A 15,427-nucleotide genomic window follows, 5' to 3' on the forward strand; every position below is an offset into this window, starting at 1 on the left:
CCTTATTATGATTCTATCGCTATGCGTTTTGAAATACTCTATTCTCTTCCCTATCTTCTTGTTCATTATGAAACCTACTCCTGCCTGCCCATTATTTGAAGCTGAGTTAATTATTCTAAAATCACCTGACCAAAAGTCACCTTCCTCTTCCCACCGAACCTCACTAATTCCTACTACATCCACATTTATCCTATCAATTTCCCTTTTTAAATTTTCTAGCCTACCAACCTTTTTTAAACTTCTAACATTCCACACTCCGACTCGTAGAATGTTATTTTTTAATTTTCTGGTGACCCCTTCCGTAGTAGTCCCCACCCGGAGATCCGAACGGGGGACTAGTTTACCTCCGGAATATTTTACCAAGGAAGGCGCCTCCATCATTGCTATATGAAAATGCAGAGAACCACATTTTCTTGGAAAAAAAGCAGCTGTAGTTTACCATTGCTTTCAGCTGCGCAGTACTCAGAGGACTGAGTGATGTTGATATGGCCGTTAAGTCATTGTGACTCACGCCCCTAACAACTACTGAAAGAGCTGCTGCCCTCTTTCAGGAATCATTCCTTAGTCTGGCTCTCAACAGATACCTCTCCGATATGGTTGCACCTTCGGTCCAACTACTCTCTGTATCCCTGAGCACTCAAGCCCCCTCACCAACGGCAAGGTCTCATGATTCATAGAGGAGGCAAAATATTCCATGAATTAAAATTATATTCATGTTCAATTAAAAGTAAATAATTATATTTTTGATTGGTTTTGAACTAAGATTTTGATGCATTATTTATTTTCATGCTAGAGAAACAGTTCATTTATTGAAATTTTCTTGTTATAAATATTTAGTATTCAATTACTACATTACATGTTTTATTATGATAATTTTTTTTTATTTTATAAAACTGAAATTATTTTGTAATATTTTTCTTTCTTTTTACAGGTAACAATGCATATCTGATATTAATGAAACTAACATTAGTAAATACTTGTACAAAGTTAATTATGTAGTACAATAAGTAGTAAACAAATCATATTTCTGTATTATAGACAAGAAACATTGTAAATTGTTCTGAACAGGGTTTCCCTTGGTTAAATGGGTGATGCTGTATCAGTTGAGCTTGCTTTCAGTAGAATTTTGTTTTACTTTCTCATACTTAAAGAAAAGTTATTTATATCATTATTGTGTTATAACTTATTTGATTTCCAACTTGCAGTAATCCATTGTTTTTAACAATTAGCACATGGTACCTTTGGGTCAATGAAAATGGAATATGCAAGTGATGTTTTAAATATTATAAAATATCTCAGAGATAAATGGGATGCTTCACTATCCTACAATAATTTTCTGGGATAAATTTACTATTTTTCAATAGATTTTGTAAATGTATCCACATATGCAAAATCATATGAAAAATAGAAAGTATTCTGTGGATTTGTCTATTCATTTATGTAAAATAACAAAAATAATTTAAATGGTATATAGTATAAGTGTCTGTTAATTTATAGATTTGCTCTTTTAAATGCCAATTCAAAGATGAATGCATAAATCACTTTTCTTATTGGTTTTTTAGTACTGGTTAATTAAATGTTTAAGTCCACTATAATTTTAACTAAGTTTTTTTATTTGCCTATCTTAACAGTATTATGGAAGAAGCCATTATATCATTCCTGTCATCCCAGCCAAATGTTATACTGAATCTGTCTTATCTAATTTTTTGAGTGGTTACAATGATATAATTTAATGTTAAATTATTTTTCTTGTTCAAGATTTATTGTTATGAAGTTTTTAATGAGTAATAAAATTTTTTATGAAAATAGTGTAATAAAAATGATTGAAATATGTATTGAAATATGTACACAGTGCTTAGAAGGCTATCAGAAAGGTACATTTGTATATTTTCAATGTGTACTTTCTAGAAGTTATCAGATTCCATTAATGTCTGTATTATATCCTGCACATCACCAAACAGATTCTGAGACATCACCAAACCAGATATTTTTAAATCCTAGAGATGTCTGTAATAGTATGAGACTTGTCACAGACATTCGAGTACATTCTGCAAGAACAATTGACTCATTTAATTATGTGTCAACTGCATTTCATCTTATGTTTAAATCCCATGCTGTTAAAGAAACATAACTAGTTAACACTTTTTTTTATTTCCTTCACCAATAAGTACTGTAATTTACTATGCAATGACAATTTATATATTAAAGGATGTTCAAAAATGAACCCATACCATACCAAAAATTGAGTTGACAAATACTGGAAAGTTCTTTTTTATATAAACTATAAAAACCAAAAATTATTTGTTAAGCTTAGTATAAGTTTTACTATAAAACACAGGTTCTGTGACATTGATTACACAAGCAACATATGAGCAGTTAAGCAATTATTTTACTGGGAGATGTGGTAAGAGAGCTTTCATTATAATTGTACACTTAAATTTTATTTACTTTTGGTGTAATATAATCAATGTTAATTGATTTAAGTTTACAACATATAGTATAGTATATATTGTTTACGCCATTGCGTAAAGTTGCGTTATTTCCTATGAATTCAAAGCTAGGGTTGGGGGTCTTGTTGTTTGTTACAGGCTTGGTAAATTTATTACTCTTGTTTCGTATTGGGCTTGTCATTTGTGTATCCGTTTGTTAATCTTTGTTTGGTTTATCGTATCCGCTTTCAAGACCTGGCGTCAGCCAGACGGGCGGTTCTGTAGTGACCGGGTGTTCATTTCTCGCGTTATTTATTGTTGCCTTCACACACCCTCTTTTCTTTCGTTCCCATACTAATACATGCACACATCTCTTGTTTTTTACTCACTCTCTCCTGTCCACTGCCTAGGTTTGCTTCCCCCTACTTCTCACCACCCACCATTTTGGCATTCTAGTCCTGGCTTTCACATTGTGCGGATGCACAAGGCGATCCTCCAGCCTTGGAGGATCTCCTTGCAATTGTCTCTCTCATATAATGTTTAAAATACTTTTGTCGTCTTCATACTCTCCTAAACGTTGTGGTATTTCTCTGTCGAAATATTCTCTAGTTCTACTCGTCAGTGTTTCGTGATTTCACCGATCTCTATGTTTTGTTTTGCCTCGTTTCTTTGTTAAGTTAATCTTCAAATTCTGTATATTACGTCTATGTTGAATGTGTTTCAATAACTACAAACCAGCCAATTCCATAGACTCCAATCTTCTCCAGCTGCTTACTACAATTTTATTGATGCAAAATTTCTCCAAACTCATTGCTACAAATCTAAGACGCCACATCCTGCTCAACCTCTAAACCATGTTTCACCCCTGTATTCCTGATACACCATTGCAGACTACGCCTAGGATTACTGTATGTATTCATATGTACTTGCTTTCACGAGTTCATCTCTTGCTAATATTTATGAGTGATACAGGCAAGTGCAAATTATTCATTATTATTCATATTAAACGTTTATGTTATCATTGTTCATGTGTAGCCCATTTTATGGATTATTAAATGCCAACTATCGTTCTTGTCAAATCTACTTGTAATTTAAACCACTCCAGAATTATAAAACATATGTGCGGTATATTTCATATATTATTATTGATAACTATTATATTTCGGGTTGTTCATCAAAAGTTTGTGTTCAAACGTCAGTTACTCAGAGTAAATTACCTTTACTTGAAATGTTTATTGCAATTAACTCTATCATTTAATCTAATTTAATTTGTTAATCGCAGAGATAAATGCTAATAATAATAGTTTAATCATATATGTTATCAAGTCCTCCGCGTTAGTTGATAACAATAATAATTTCTGTAATTCCCCCTTTTCGCGCGGTTTTCCTGTTTACCAAGAGAAAAAAAAAATATTACTATTAAATTATAATAATAATATTTTTAAAACAATATCTCTTATCTTTTGTAGCAAATTATTTTCGCGCCGAGCGTGGTTTTCCTGTTTACCAAGAGAAAAAAAAATTACTATTAAATTATAATAATAATAATATTTTTAATTTAAAAACAATATGTTTTAATCATATTTCTTATCTTTTGCGACATATAAAATAACAATAATTTTATTTTTGTGTGCGGTTTTCCTGTTTATCTGTTTTTAAGTCCACCAGTTTTATATAAAAGCAGACAGATTTTTTCATAGATTTATAGTGTCTTTTCAGTGTACTAACTTGCTGTACGACGACGACGTTAAAAAATATTATCAAGGTGAGAAAACTTTCATAATAATTATAATTTTTAAATAATATCTTATAATTTTTCTTTATAATAATGATGATAATTAGATTTAAATAATTATTTGCATAAAAAATACTTTCCTAATAATTTGAATTTAATAATAATAATAATTAGATTTGAGATTTTAAGTTGAAAATAATATCTTATATTTTTTTAAGTGTAAAGATTTAATAATAATGATGATGATAAATAGATTTTAATATTTTATAAATGATTAGATTTTTAAGAATTAAATAATATAGATTTAATTCATAATAATTAGAAGATTTTAATAATATCCTTTAATTTTTAAATGGTAAGTCATATTACATATGCAAGAGCAAAAACCGACCGCTTAGCTTTTTTTTAGATGAGGTATTGATGTAGTACGCATCATAAAAGCTAAAATGAGCTATGTGTTTTTCAGATGGCCGTAATCTCTATAAAAAAAGGCGACCGATTGATGATGATAAATTTTGATGATGATGATGATAAACCTCCCAAAGTTCGCTTAGTTAAAAGCATGCTCGCGGATAATTCCATTGAGATTACAATTTTCACATCTGCTGATGTGAAAGTTAACATAAACAAACCTCAGATCTCCACACCCATTGATAGATGGAGGAGAAAGCACAGGGTGTAGCCAGAAACCTCGCTCCAAACATCGAGCGAGCGATGGCTAGGGTTGCACCTCGCCTCCGTGCTGAGGTAGCCTCCTCTATCAGCTCGCTTGAAGGAGTTGCTGCATTACCCTTTTTACGCCCACCTTCACCTCCCATCCTAAACCTCCATCAACCAATCGCTACTGCAGCGGATGGTGAAAACTGTATAATTTTATGCAAATGTCCTGTCCGATCAAATCTCGTGCGCGCTTTCTTCATGATGTCGACTGGTTCGTACATTGAGAAGAATCTGTGCAACAACGAGCATATCAGTTGCAGACTCTCATCGAGCGCACAAGCTCAAGACACTCGATCAGAAATCTTCGAATAGAGGATGAGTGTTTCCACACGGTCTTTGTGATCGATGAGGATATACGGTCACCGTTTGTGCTCCGTCCGTGTGAACATAATGGATGTGGTGAACCGATAACAGTAGAGCGCGTTGTAGGGCTTGCTGTGCATGAAAATGAAGCTGAGGAATCTATCGTCCCCTATCTAGATGCAGGGGACTATGAGCAGATCATAGAGGCGATGATTAATGCTCCATTCCTAGCGATCAATTTTGATGGGTTGCGAGGTGGTTTATTCGCATCCCCGCTGGAGAGGAGGATGAAGAAAGCGATTGGGATGATTGATAACAAAGCTGCTGCAAAGGCATGAAAAAGCCTACGCGCTGACCTCTATGTTATCACATCATCTTCTTAAAATCATTATCAATCGGCTTAATACGATTCGAGGAATCTATTTATCGATTCGGAGGAGGTGAAGCATTAAAACTTTTTAAAAAGGTAATTTGATATCAAATATTTAAATAAAATTTCGATATTTTTTGCATAATTTCATATGCAATATTTGGTACTTTTACAGATTAAATTAATATATTCGTTTTTTTTATTTTTCAGATTAAATTTAAAATTATAGTCTTTACGGTAGTGTGACATCTTGTATACTCTTTACGGCGTGCTATTCTTCCATCGGCTTTATTCGGCCTTTATTGATGAAGTCTGTTTGTTAAAACAACAATCTTTCTACAGAATGGACAACAATTTTCCTCCGCTTTCTTTGGTTCATCTCCATATAACTTTACTACACATTTTCTACATGCATTATGACCGCATGGCATAAATACTATTCCAATTTCATCTTCAAAACAAATTTTACATAATATTCTTTCTTAGCCTCTCTTTCTGTAAGATTTACAAAACTTTCATCATCATCGTCGTCGTCGTCGTTTTCTATTTCATTCTTAAGGAAAAAAATAATCTGATCATCCCTTTTTATTACAGGAAACATTATATATTCCATTACTTACTCCACAATCATGTTGAAAAGAAACAGAGAAGAACAATGGTATACACACATCTATTTTATATACTTTGTTTTTTTTTTGTGCTGTCACCGCATAAAGAACATTTGGTTGGCGGTTTTGTTTTGTTCTTGCACGACTTGCAAATTGGATGACCACAAGTACATGTTATAAATTTTGCGCAATTAATCCTGCAAAATAAACACCTCATCAAATCTATCCCTTTTAATACGGTCTTTGGTTAATATCGCTTTTGTAACCGATACTTATCACTCGATTTATAAACGACGATTTTTTCATCGTAAAAGGATAATATCCGATAAACGATGTAGCAACATTTCCTTGAACATTTCCAAAAAATATTTTTGTTATTTTTTTTACCTCTACAGGAAAACGGTTCAACTCCATCGATACACTCCTAATATTGCTCACTTTCTTATTTAGCCCACGTGCGAACACACAAACGTGTTATACTCATCACCATTCTGAAAAAAAAGAATAGAAAAAAATAAAACTTCATAAACGTTTTTACTTTACTAGTGAAAATAAAAACTACATTAAAAAATGTTAAAAACTGTATTAAAAAATGTAGTTACCAAATTATCAATGTTGCTCTCAACCCTAAATGCAGTTGTAATAGTGGTCCTTTGTGAGGACGACTGGGAGGGTGAAATTTCATTCAGTAGAAGCGGTGCAGTTTCCTCTTCTTCTAAATTTGCAAATGATAGCTCACGTTCAGTTACTTGTGACGCAACATACAACAACCTTTCCCATTCCCCTGCTGCTACCCGGTGGTCTTCTTCAGCGTTAGCATCATTGATGCTACTAACCGATCTGTTAACAGGCTCACTGTATTATGGCGAGCGTGGTCGGTAAGTATTCGTATTTGTTTGACTCGTTGTTGGTAAAGATGAGTGACTAATAGTATCAAGGCTCGGAGCAGGCGTCAGACTGGCAGCCTCGTCGACTGCATCATTTAATTGTTGATTATCTGAAGAAAATATATCTTGCGACATCTGTTATAAATTAAATTGATCAAAATAGTAATATTGTTGCAAATAATTATTTATAAAATATTATCTTAAAATCTAATTATCATCATCATCATCATTATTTATTATTTATAATCACAATTAAAATTACAAGATATTATTTAAAATTCTAATTATTAAGAAAATTTTCTTACCTTTATAATATTTTTAACGTCGTCGTACAGCAAGTTAGTACACTGAGAAGACACTATAAATCTATGACAAAATCTGTCTGCTTTTATATAAAACTGGTGGACTTAAAAACAGATAAACAGGAAAACCGCACACAAAAATAAAATTGTTATTTTATTTGTAACAAAAGATAAAACATATTGATTTAAAATTAAAAATATTATTATTTTAATTTAATCGTGAAAATACATTTGCTACAAAAGATAAGAGATATTGTTTTAAAAATATTATTATTATTATTATAATTTAATAGTAATATATTTTTTTTCTTGGTAAACAGGAAAACCGCGCGAAAAGGGGGAATTACAGAAATTATTATTGTTATCAACTAACGCGGAGGACTTGATAACATATATGATTAAACTATTATTATTATTATTATTATTAGCAGGAAAAAAATTAACGACGAACTTAAAACCGCACAATTATTATATTATTTTAAAGATAACATATATGATTAAACTATTTTTTCTCTCTTGGTAAACAGGAAAACCGCAAGCGCTGATTACACACACAAAATTAAAACAATTATTATTATTATTATTATTATGTTGAGGTGTTGCCAAATCTATTGCGTGCCCTAATGCTACCCGTGGACAAGTATATCGTGACGTTGCCAAATCTATTGCGGTGTTGCCATATCTCACCCTTAGGTAAGGTTTCACACTGTTGCATTAAGTTTGACAACGTAGGTTAGGTTTGGCAACATCGCCTAAGGTTAGGTTTGACAACCTTGTCTTAGGCTAGGTTAGGTTTGTTGGCAACGTTGCTTGTCCCAGAAACGGCGTGACCTTTGACCTAGGTTAGGTTTGGCAACCTTGCCTTAGGTTAGGTTAGGTTTGACCTTTGACCTTGTCCCAGAACCGGGCATTACCATACTACTTATGTAAACATGAGTATACCACATAACATGAGTATATTAATGCCTTGCATTAATACAGGTATGAATTAGGTAATATTTATAATAGTGAAAGTTTTACTGCAGCTTTTAAATTATTTACTAATTTAAAAGTATTTTTTAAGTTATTTATTAATTTTTTAAATATTTAAATTGCAATAAAACTGCTTCACAAAATAAGTAATGGAATTTACAGAATTAAGTCTAATTGTTATAATTATAAGTATAAATAAAAATCACCAACACAAAAATATAAAGTAAAAGCTTTTCATGAAACTATCAGTTTTTACAAGTAACAATAATAACACTGAGTAGTAGAATATTATAACTAATGAGATGAATCCAAGGATTAGAAAAGTTGTTTTATAGATTGGTAAAGTTAACCTTGCACTTTTGGTGTGTTTGGAGGTGATTTTTATAAATAATTATTAATAACAATACCAAACAAAGGTTTTTAAGACATTTAATGCTGCAAAAATAAAAGGAAGAATCTTTTAAATGATTGTAATCATCTCATTACATATATACACACACACACATCCTGCTGCATCACAGCAGTTCACCGAATTGATAAAATACATAAATGGCCATAATTACTTTTCCTTGAATTATATTCATAAAATAATTGATAAGAACATTTTCCACCACCCAACTTTGGTCCCATTACCTCTTATCAACTCAAGTATTATTGTCCAATGCAGAGAGAAGAATTACAGATATTCTTTTAGCACATGTAATACCAAAATGCATTTTTTTTAAATCTAAACAAGAAAGAGGTAATCTCTTAACAAAGTTAATCTTCACAAATTTCTGAATCGTAAACTCATTTTTGCACGAAATATATAGGTTGCCCATAGACTGAACTCTATACAATTTTTTTTCAAATGACCAGCTGTCATAATTACACCAAAAAGGCTTGAATTTCAAAATTCAGTTCTTTCTCTTAGAATGGGTTTACCTTGAAGCATTCCATTGTAACACATACATTTTTATCTGCAACATCTATGCAGAGAAAAAATGTATCCACCTATTTTTCAATAATTTTTCTTGTAGACAAAATGATCTTATTCAACGAGAAAGTAATAATATTCTATGGCTATTCAATGGAAGATCACTTAACCATGTTGTTCCATCTTTACCTAAACCTAAAACCTAAATTATTTATCAGAAGCTCATCTACATATCTTCACTTTGCATATTATTTATTTCAGAACAAATTTATTTTATCTAAGAATTCGATTTTCAGGTTCTTCATTTGTAATGTTACAGAAGTCAGAATTTTCAACATCTGAGATGAGGTTGACAAGATTCAAATTCTTTTTCCATTAGCACTTACTCCCTGAAAAACATTTAGGACTTTTCTATATCTATTAACATCCATAAGCAAATCTTGTGATGTCATTTTTACTATACAAAAGATTATTACATGTTCTAGAAGTTAAATTCTAAAAAGGGAATCGCACAATTATAATTCAAGTTAGAGCAAACAAGAAAAAAGGCATTTATGTGAAAATGATAACCAGTGAAATTTAGCTAAATATCTAATTCATTCAACTGTATTTTAATAACTGAGCAGAATAGTTTATATTGCTTGAAAAAAGTTCCATTTTTCAAAAGAACAAAAAAATTTTATGTTCACTTTATGTAGGAATGATGTCATATTACTTAATTACCAAATTAAAACAAAAGTAATTCTAAGAAATACAACATTAGAAATAAACAAGTTGTACTAACCTTTAATGTGTCCAATAAGTTATGTGGACACATAAGACACCCTTGTTCATTTATGCAACTGATTTACAAATATTTTTTTCTTAGAACCATTAATATTATTACTTGACGCAGTTCTATTATTGCATTTAAAGATTACTTAAAGAATATTAATATCATATCATTTTACTATTACATTTTTAAGAATGTGTATCTGTCAAGAGACGTGTTATCCATGTTAATGTTCAGAGATTACAATTACAGCATTGTTATGAAAAAAAGCTTTATATATTTTGTGTGATTATTCATTAATGTCAAGGAATGGTTCACAAATGCATTTATGTTACATAAATCACACTTGATTGTAGTTATAAATTACTAAAGTTTTTCTACAGTTTTCAATTAACCACACATCTCAGGAATGGTTGACTACAAAACTACACTTCATTTAGATTCATACATATATCCTCATTTGTCTGAAGTAATATATTACAGTTTTTCTACAAGATCAAAGATTTATCTAAAGGACTTAAATACAGCATGTAGTAAATTATTTAGTATTACATATGTTTTGCAGAAATTAAGCAAGTTTAATTCCCGTGATGTTCATATACTGCTTATATAGTCTTCAAAGACAGTATTATATTTAGGTTATATATTTGGGGTAAGTCAGCTTGCACAACAAACACTTTTGTGTCAGAAAAAACTAATAAGAATAATGCCATAAAAGAACCAAACCTTTGTTTATCCAGCTTAAAGTAATGACTGCAGTTAACTTTTACATAAATTAATTATTGTCAGAAATTAAAATTAATCTTAATAAGCAAACTCTTGGAAATTTATAGAAAATTACATTACCAAAAATAGTAAAGACATTAAAACACCCTTAAACATTTTTAAAATAAATTGTCATATTAACTTGAAAAAAATTTATTGCAAAATATGGAAATTGATTACTGAAATCTCATTTTACACTTATCCATTAATTATGTATTTTTATATGTGTAACTTATACTGCTTTGCAATTACCTTTGAGAAAATTCTACTCCAATGAAAACTGTTTATTAAATGAATTAATAAATTTGCACTGTTTCAAAATATACCATACTTTGTGAATGTGGTTAAATGATTGATGCTGTTTTTTTTATGCATTATGTAGAGTTCAGCAGTTGCTACTTTGCAGGATACTTTTGTTTCAATTTTTAAGGAAAATAAAATCTTTACAAGTAAAAAATAAGTTATCTTAACAGTAATGATGGTATTAGTGACTATTAAATTTCAATGTAGATTATGTTAATACCATTTTTGAAGATCACAATTTTAGAATATTCTTGTTACTACACAAGATTTTGATGCTTTTGCTCCCTTATGTAAAACACTAGGAAATGTTATGTAAACATTGTATATCATACTTTGTTTCACATAAGATACCAAAAATCCTATCAAGAAAATTAGTATAAGATAATAAATTATTTTCACAGGAATGCTAGCAGTCTATAAGATCAAAATACTTCATTTCAGCGAGTTCCAGCCACAAGATGATAATGCTTTCTGAAATGGGATTTTAAGTTTTCAAGTCTCGATCTGTCTGTCTGACACCTTCCAACAGGTTCTTTTTTTTATTATTTACAAGGAAATGTCAGTAAGGTAGAACAACTCTAACTGTGGAGACATTTCTAGAAGAGAAATAATTTTAGAAGAAACACAACAAGAGTAGAGGTTTATGAAAATTGACTGTATTGTTTATTTTGATTACTATTTCAGTTTTATACATGTATGATTCATATCCAACAAAAAAAAAGTACGTCCTACCAGTCAGACTAAACAGGTAGTGGTTTTTTTAATTGTTTCAAGGTAGATAAATTCAACTGAGAATGTGCTTAAACTGTATAGTTAAAGTAATATGGAAAAATTACGAAAGTATTCACACTTTCAAACTCTAAAAAGTAATATGTTCCAAGAGAAAAGCTGATAGGAAATAAAGAAAATTTGGCCCAGTATATTTTTTCATTTCTCTGATACCACTGCACGACTAGTTTATATATATATATAATATTTACTTCTAATCAGAGGGTAAGATTTTTATCTTGAACAAATTGGGGTTAAAGCACTAATTGGTGTACTAAAAAATGAATGGTGAAGAAAAAAAATTTGTACCACATTTTATCCTATATAAATAAAGGTACATGTCACAAAAAAAGGAAAAAAAGCTGTGCATATATCAAACAGAAACAAATCAATATATGTAATGTCTTCAAATAATTAACGTTTAACAATCTAGTGTGCATGATCAGACCTGTGATATCCAATTATGCTAATAACACAAGAAACTTTCAAATTTTAACACAAAAATAAATATAATTTTAGCACTTATGCTATTCTTCTAAAACAATAATTTACAAGTATTTATATTGTGTATATTTTCTAATTTATACATTTTAATTTTTTATTTATTTTGCACACATTAATATTAGTAACTTATAACACAATGTCTTTTACATTAAACGATACATTAAATTATTCATTTTCACATTTGTAATTCTTCTTTATAAATATATAGCTCTAACAAACTTAGAAAAAATCATACATATACAATTTTATAGAGCACAGTTAAAAAAAAATTACACTAAATTAAAATTTTACCTATTATATAACAGTAGATGGCAATATATAAGGTAATGTTAAAGAGTGAATACATATCAGTTATTTGATACCAGCTTTATCAATGAATTACAAAACAATCAGTAAGTTGAATGACACAGTAACAGCTTTTATCATGAAATAAAAGTTCTTCATAACAATATTTCAACCATAAAAAATCAAAATGCCAAGTTGCAGCAATACAAATCAAAACAATCTCATTACCCAACTGAGGTAAATGTAGTTAATACTTATCTAGAAATTTTGAATGTACGCATCATATAATCTACTAGTTGGAGTACTCTTTGGTAAATAAAAGTCTAATGGCTGAGATTTTGTCCAAACATGCCTGTTTGGACAAATTCTGTTTTGATGAATAATTTATTGTCTTACAAAAATCCAAAACATTTTTCTGTTCTAAAGCAAAATTTGTATATAACAATAATTTTTTGCCAATTGTGGCATTGATTATCCCTCCTTTTTCTAGTATGGAGCTGATAACTGTAACTAAGAGGTGTAGAGGCAGGCAAGAGCCCAGGACCAGATAGGGTGCCCCAGGAAATTGTTACAACTGAGGTGGTGCCTGGGGCCAGTCTTAAAGCTTTTTACAACATCCTTGTTCATAGAATCATTCTTCTTGAATGGAAAGGAGAGAGGTGGTTTTGTTGAGAAAAGAGGGGAAAACACCAGAGAACCCGTCGGCCTGTAGACCAGTATGTCTCTTGAACAGCATGGCGAAGCTGTTTGAGAGGATGCTGGTCAGGAGACTACAGGATGAATTGGAACAGAAAGATGGTCTATGTCAAAATCAGTTTGAATTCAGAGCAGGGTTCTCCACTATAGATGCAATTCATAAAATTATGTTGATTATGGATAAGCCTGCAAGCAGTAGCAGACAGAAGGCTAATTCCAGTAGTGATCTTTATAGATGTAAAAAAACACTTTTAATAACCTGTACTGGTCTAGTATTATTGATGAGTTGAGGAAGGGAGGAATCAGATGAAGAATTGTCTATACTACCTGGTGGATACATTGGAGATGATGGTGAATACATGGTAAGAATCACCAGAGGAGTGCCACAGGGATAGTTCTTGGGGCCCTGTTGTGGAACATTGTCTGTGATGGGGTCCTGAAGAAGTGGTTTCTGGATGGGGTATAACCGGTAGCTTTTGCAGATTTGGTTTTGGCGATTTAAAAGAAAGCAGGGGAGGAAGTCATAGACACTGCTAAATACTTGTTTGGCCTTGTCAGGAGGTGGATGGACTAAATATTTGGGGATGTGGTTGTACACTAATTGATCCGTTCTAGTGCATATTAAGCAAATAGCTCAGAAGGCTCTGGGATTTTAGCAAATTCTTTTGGACCTAGTTATTCAAAACTGAGGTTGTATATGCATATCGTTATTCTCTACGAGGTCCCTGCTTGGACAAGAGGATTGGTGGTGAAGCATGTGTTCTCTATGTTAAACAGTATACAGCGAAGTCTCACATTGAGAGTTGCTGGTGGTGGCCATGTCCCCAATTAATCTTCTTGCAAGTCAGTAGGAAGAAAAAAGTGAGGGGATGGAAAAGAAGAGGGCACAGGTGTTGCTGATGAATAGATGGAAGAATTCTTGAAAAGGTGCTTGGACAAGACTTCGGCGCCTAGAAATAAAACCTTGGGTGAAAAGAATATGGAGAGATAGGGTATGAATTGACCCAGTTCCTAACAGGGCATGGGTCATTTTCAATTCGTACCTGAAGAGGTTCTTGCGGGCAGAATCTGATCTGTGCATCTATTGCAGGCAGGCCCAATCTGTTGAACATATAATATTTGAGAGTGAATATGGGAGCAGCAGAATAGAGAATGTAATCAGCATTTGGGTCTGCTGAATGCTGAAGTCACAAGGAAGTGTTACATGTCCTTGAGTAATGCAAAAAGGCAGGTATTGAGGCATGCTGTACAAGGAAGAGAGGTTTTAGTCAGTGATAGTTCGACACTTTCATCTGTGCAGGCAGGTGACAGTCAAAAAGATACCTGATATTTAATTTACAGCAATATTTGCTGATACCAATGATGACATCTTCTGCTGCATTTTATAAATGCTAATTGCAGATATTATTTAGTTTTGCCAGTTTGACCAGTTTAGTCAAATTATTTATTTTATGATCTACATGGTTAAAATTTTAACAATCACAAAATACCAAAATGCAAACAGATCTACTATATCAGAATTTTTACAATAAATTTATAACATCCTGGGAGTAAAAAAATACTGCAAATTATTTTGACAATATAATCTTAATTCCTCAAAGCCATACTTTACTTGAATATATAGGTTAAACTTCAAGAAAGTGTAATGAAAGTTCAGAAGAATACCAGGACAGCAATAGACTCTTCAGGTTTTTTCACAAACATAAAATATCTTCCTTGTATGCCTATTACATTACATACACATTTCTTGCTGCACTTGAATTAAACTTATTTCATCAAAATGAGATACAATCCTCAAATTCTTTAATAAAAAGTGAACAGACAACTGCGCTATATTAGTTTTTATTAACATCAAATATTTATACAATTATTAATTCAACAATCTTACCTGAAATATTAGGATAGAATAAAAGTCCCTTTATTACTTTTTAAATAAATATAAGTCTTATATCTATCTAATACTGTGTTTTTTAAAAATTATTATGAAGTAACCATCAACAAACTGAAAACAAAAGTGAAAAATCAGATATTTCACCAAATATCAATCACAATACTTCCTTTACTTCGTACAAGGAAATAAAAAGTGTAAAAA

Source organism: Lycorma delicatula, chromosome 3 (assembly GCF_047948215.1).
Source record: "Lycorma delicatula isolate Av1 chromosome 3, ASM4794821v1, whole genome shotgun sequence".
NCBI lineage: Eukaryota > Metazoa > Arthropoda > Insecta > Hemiptera > Fulgoridae > Lycorma > Lycorma delicatula.